The sequence below is a fragment of the Austrofundulus limnaeus genome, unplaced genomic scaffold, assembly GCF_001266775.1.
Source record: "Austrofundulus limnaeus strain Quisiro unplaced genomic scaffold, Austrofundulus_limnaeus-1.0 Scaffold45, whole genome shotgun sequence".
Classification (NCBI taxonomy): domain Eukaryota; kingdom Metazoa; phylum Chordata; class Actinopteri; order Cyprinodontiformes; family Rivulidae; genus Austrofundulus; species Austrofundulus limnaeus.
The window spans coordinates 389,320-394,998 of record NW_013952447.1 but is presented as its reverse complement, the minus strand read 5'-3'; the positions used below and the strand labels follow the sequence as shown (position 1 = coordinate 394,998).

Below are 5,679 nucleotides of genomic sequence, written 5' to 3'. Positions count from 1 at the left end.
TTCATATTTGCCTGAGAAAGATAAAACTCAGGTAAAATGCCTGTTTTGGTAATGTTTAAAAGTTTTGATTAACACCCCCCTCCCTCCAAAAACAATAGATTGCCTACTGTGTTATATGTGTTTTACAAAATATAACCAAGGAGTACACTTTGCTGAGTAAMTGAATGAATTTGGACTTTCTAACCTTTACAGGTGTAGTATTTATTATCACAGTTATCAGTTTCAAGCTTCTTTACATTAAACGTTGTGTCGTTTTATAGCAGTGCTTGTTACCAGAAATGCTGCTCGCTCCCTCCCTCTTTCCTCTCTGGCTCCGGCCTCTGTCAGCAGTCTGCTGAACATGCTCATCAGGAAACTGTGGATGGACACATTTACTCCCAGACAGATTCCAAAAGAGCTGCGGTCATTAAGCACTACCCCCCACCCTCACCCCACATGGGTTCCGCCCCGSACATCGTCAGTCCACTGGTAAACAATGACAACGAGACAACGACAAGCCTTTCAGATTGGCTCCCTGTTGTCTCAAAGCTTGGTAGGAGTCCTCGCTCACTTTGTCTTTCTTGGTCTCTAATTGCAAACCACTGTCTCCGAACMCTTAATGAGAAATGACACGTAGAAGCTTTGTGTATTTGTTGCAGCGTGTGTGCTTGTGTTTTGTGCATACTTTCTACCTTTTAGCAGAAGACCCAAGTGAAGTCTTTTTTTTAATCCAAAAAAAAAAAAAAAACCAGCAAAAGCTTGCCAAAAATGTGCAGCGCCAASTTCAAAAGGGGTCACACATTCTTGTTCATTTTTCTTCATTTAAATCAACTGGACTCCCTGTAAGCAAGTTATGTAACCACCATTGCTGTGTCTTTGTGATGGAACCCTGTTCCCTGCAGGAGGAGATGGGGGGCATGATGGGAGCTTTGGTGGGGGGAGTACAAAGCCTTGTGTTCATTTGCGACACTTCAAAGCCCCCTCTGTATCTCCAGCGTTTAAGCCCCTGGGAATGACACATTTGTGACAGTGTTACATCACACGACATGCCCTGAAGGCTCCCGCTGCTCTGCCGTGAAAGACAGCTCATTCATTGAAAGTTTAACTATCGCTGTTCAACAGAAGCTCACCGGTCATTAATAACAAGAAKGTTCCTACAGAAGTCACTCTTGTGACGATGCAGCTGAAGGAACCCACCTGTGGTGCTGGATATACTTCAGAGAGTGGTCAGTGTCACTCATTTCCTGTACAGACAATGTGGTCACTGTTGACAAATTGTAATCCCATGATGCCAGTCACATGCTGGGCTTCACAAGGACTTCAAAAGAGGCAGAGAATAATGCAGATTATGTTAACTGAAGATGATAAAGACCCTGTAAACACCTTTTACCTGGACTTCAAGTCTTTTCTGCTGGAGGAGAAAAGAAAAACTGATGAAACTAAACCCTGGAAGAGGCTGGCTGCTAAAATCATGGTGGCTTCCATGAATAACTTGCCTCTTCATTTTTGTCTCTTTACTGGCAGGTAAATGTAAAATGCACATATAAAATAAATATATCAATTACAAATGCAAAGGTAAAACAGCAAAATGAGTAAACATGAATAAACATCTCATAAAATAAACAAACCTAAATATTTGTAATAAATACAATGTCAGCAAAATACAACTACGACTTTTGTTGTCTTGACAAACAAAACTAGACCTGAGTTTTGGCCTGTAAATCTTCTGGAATTAGTCAATTTGTTATCTTAGTTTTTAAAACAGACGGCCTCTGATTCTGCATCTGTCTGATTAAAGTTAAACTCCTTAAATAAACATGATGCCTGAGTAAATATAGGAGCATATTTACATTGTTCCAGCCATGAYGGCGTGATGATCTGTCTATAGGACAAATAACTTGCAGCACAAATGATGCAGAAAAATACCCACTTTTTTCCACATTTTCAATCTAATGAACATTTTGAGCACATTTTTTATATCAGAAAATGTCAAAGTGAAATCATTTATGTGCATTGCCTGATTTGCTTTTGCAATTTATGAGATGCTTTTCTGACGTTGCATACCTTTTAGGAATATTATGATCCTCGTCTGAGGAAGTTCTGCGATGGATKTAATGAAGCTGTTTTAGCTTTGAGCTAAACCAGCAGTAACTTTTCACTTATCTCTGTTTTTAAGAACCTTCTTTCTGTTTTTTTAGTTGAGTCTACTGTATTCCCCTATTTTTAGTCATCACTGCATACCCATTACAGGAATCGGTGTGTTTCTGCAAGGTCACATTCCTTGCCTCCCATGTCCGTCTACTCCAGACTCAACACCCCCCGGCCCTAAGCAGCGCCTCCTCCTGTCCCACCCCCACAACACATTCTCCCTGGCTTCCTGTGTGAGGAAACTGGAGGTCATACAGTTTAGTTTTCACACCTGTAACTCCAAATTGAATACATATACATGTTTTCCCAGAGAGGAAGTGATTCTGCCTTCTCATATTTAATACCACGCAAAAATGATAAATTTGAAGGTTTGGAATTCAAACAAACATTTGTTGTGGTGTGCTCTCAGCTCCAGATTTCTGTAATGACAATTRGTGGTATTGTTCCAAAAATACATTTTCTAAGTTTGTTAACGTGTCCCAGTTCAGAGAGCTTCATCTTTTATCCCCTCAGCTGTGGTCCCCAGAACAGGAAACCATGGTRTAGGGGGGGAATTTACAACAGGAACTCAGCTTGCTGAACGCTGTGAGTTACAACAACAGAAGTCTCCCCAGTCCTGTCTGAGGAGGCATTGTGGTATTATTCTTAGTTTAGCAGTTCAACAGATTGGTATGGGACTCACACATCAATGTTATGCTTAAAAAAAATTCTTACAGAACTTCACTTTTTTTTTCTCGCCATACTTTTAGTATTCTTCACTTCCTGCCATGGCCCTGAACAGTTAAAGCAAATGTAGGCTTTCAAACATAAGATATATGATCTCTAGAGATGTTTGTTATTGTAATACTGTATATCACAATACAGTCTAAATAAGCCATCAATGTGTTGGACATGGAGGATCTCATCAAGTTTGTCATTTATTATTTTTGCTCTGTTTTGCTACAAAGTAAAAAAAAATGATTGAGTTAGAAAGTATTTAGGTGATTTTTTTTATTTGCTACAGTGATTGTTGTAACTGGAGGTTATGTCCTTTTGAACCCCAACTTTTGCTTGAAGGATTCTAATATCCCACAGATGATGATGTGAGGATCCCCTGCTGTCCCCAGACTAATGAATCAGTCCTGACTCAGCCGGCTCTGACACTCCCCAGCTGGTTCATTCCTCTCGGTTTGGTTGTCAAGGGGAAACTCTTCAGGTGCCAATTGTAGGAACAACCTATACGCAAGGTTTTTATGGTGTTCACTTATTTAGTGTTGTGATGAAAATTTAGAGCACTAGCAAGTAGGTTGTGGAGAATGAAGCAGAGTCATCAACCAGTGTAAAAGCAGGGGCCTATGAAAAGGAAGGAGCAGACTTAAATGACTCACTGTCTTCTAAACTCAACAATGAATAATGTCGCTCAAAAGAAAGCTATATGTGGTCCAGATTAYATTATCAATCCACTTCCGCTTTCAGACATTTTGAAAATCTTCCCCTCTGAGCCCTGGATTTTTCTTTATCTTTTACATTTTACATGTAAAGTTTTTATGGGGGGTGTTTGGAAACAGGCAGGGTTATCATGTAGTGAGAGTAGAACTGCAGGACAGACAGAGTGCTTGTCTGAAAGCGGAGCATGGCTACAAACACATCATCACATCAAAAGGACTTTCATACAATCACTGTCATAACCAGGCACACCCAGACATACATATTTCAACTATACTGACACGTTTCTTTGTCCACACTGGTGAAAAAAACTCTGCAGTTCATTGTTCCTCCTGACATTTTGATCATAGACCCTTACATACTGTTTACATGCACTGTTTGAAGTCCACTCRGAACCACCACCCTCACTTTCCTGTCTCCATTAGTGGGTCAGTATGTCAGAAGGTAGCCTTCAGATGAGCATACATACTTCTGGCATGCTGTGCATTTGTTTTAAAGGGGCAATATCATGTAAAATCAACTTTTTTGAGTTTTATATCATGTTATAATGTTAAACTCTCATAAAAACATGCCCAAAGCCTTGCTTTGACTCATTCATGCATGTTTGAGAAATCCTGCAGCATTTTTAGGAAGCCATGCTGAGGAGCAAAACGACAGGTGGGAACCAGAAACACCTTTTGGTACCAGAAATGCCCCTGGGATGTGTCTTTAAGCCGAACTTCCTCATGGCAGAGCACACCCCATCCCTCCTCCCCACACACCCCGCCCATGACTCCTGCAGGATCTCGGGTGAAACTGAAACTGAAACTTAAGCCGGGTTCCCACCAAACGCATCTTGAGCAGCAAAAATGCTCCTGCCGCATGCTTTTGGCTGCTTGTCAACAGATGTCCGTTCACACCGAACACGTTTGAAGATGCGCAATGGGAGGAGCGTCTTTGTTTGTTTTCCGGTCTCTTGGTGGTTAAAATAAAGATAAAATAAATAAAATGGCTTTGCTTTATTTACTAAAGAGCAAGCGAACGTTGCGCACATCAGATAATTAATTCACCTGATAATTTAGAGGCGGTTTGTTCGGTTAGTTTCGCCACACTTTTGGACTTTTTGTTTGTCCCGAGCTCAGCGAGCTGCTGTCTCATCACATCGGTGCTGATATCTCCAGCCAGAACACCAACTGCAGACGGTCGATTTCAGCTAAAAAGGCTCCTGTCCGTCTGTATCGGGTTCATGAAACCGTCAAGTGAAAAAAATATTCTCCCCCGATTGGTTGCTGCTGCGCGTCGAGCAGCCAAAGTTCAATTTGTTGAACTCCAGCAACCACTGCTTTAGACGTGCCGCATGCAGGAAAATGCTCTGCCGCATCCTACTGCTGCGTTGCACGCTGCTCTAAACTGCCAAAGTGCGCCGCAACACACTGCGGTGCTCCTAGATGCGTGTCCACCATAGACTTTGCATGTAAGCTGGCTGCTTCGGCTGCTCAAAACACGTTTGGTGTGTACCTGGCTTTAAACTGTCTGCTGTGCTCTTAGCACTACTTCTCACTCAGTGAAGCTCTTTTCAGATTAAAAATAACTTTGAGGAAATGTATTTTCAGATGCCAAGTAAACTGCATCATAGCAGCCCCCCCTCCCCCTCGCGAGCGTGGACCCCCCCCCCGAAATGGGCGAGACAGAAGCAGAAGGAGGTTTTTAAATAGACAGAGGCCAATTTCAAGGCGTTTAGAAGATGAAGTGATGAGAAGATAAGTGTATTTTCTATTTAAACTTAAAAACAGCATTTTAATAACAGCTAAAGGTGACATAGATACTTTATTATTGTATAGTATTTGAATATATGCCTGAGAAACATATAATGTTGCCCCTTTAAAGAGATGTGCAGAACATGATCATCTTAAGAGATTTTCCTTTCACATCCAGGTTGCAGTGTGTTTTATCACAGGGGAAACATAAGCCTGCAAGGGAAGGACAGATGTAGTGTTGTGACACAGACCCAGATGGTTTGCATTTATGTGTTTTGAAACAATCTCACACACTTGCAAACAATTTGAATCAGATGATAATTAGACTCTGATACTCAACAGAGGTATGTGTGTGTGTGTGTGTGTGTGTGTGTGTGTGTGTGTGTGTGTG

The 5,679-nt window shown here is 41.4% G+C and overlaps 1 protein-coding gene across 1 annotated transcript in view; it reads left to right on the top strand.

Moving 5' to 3' along the window:
• Positions 1 to 5,679, top strand: part of dlc1 (DLC1 Rho GTPase activating protein) — a 68,131-nt gene that overhangs the window by 17,860 nt on the left and 44,592 nt on the right. The gene's annotated exons all lie outside the window — the stretch shown is intronic.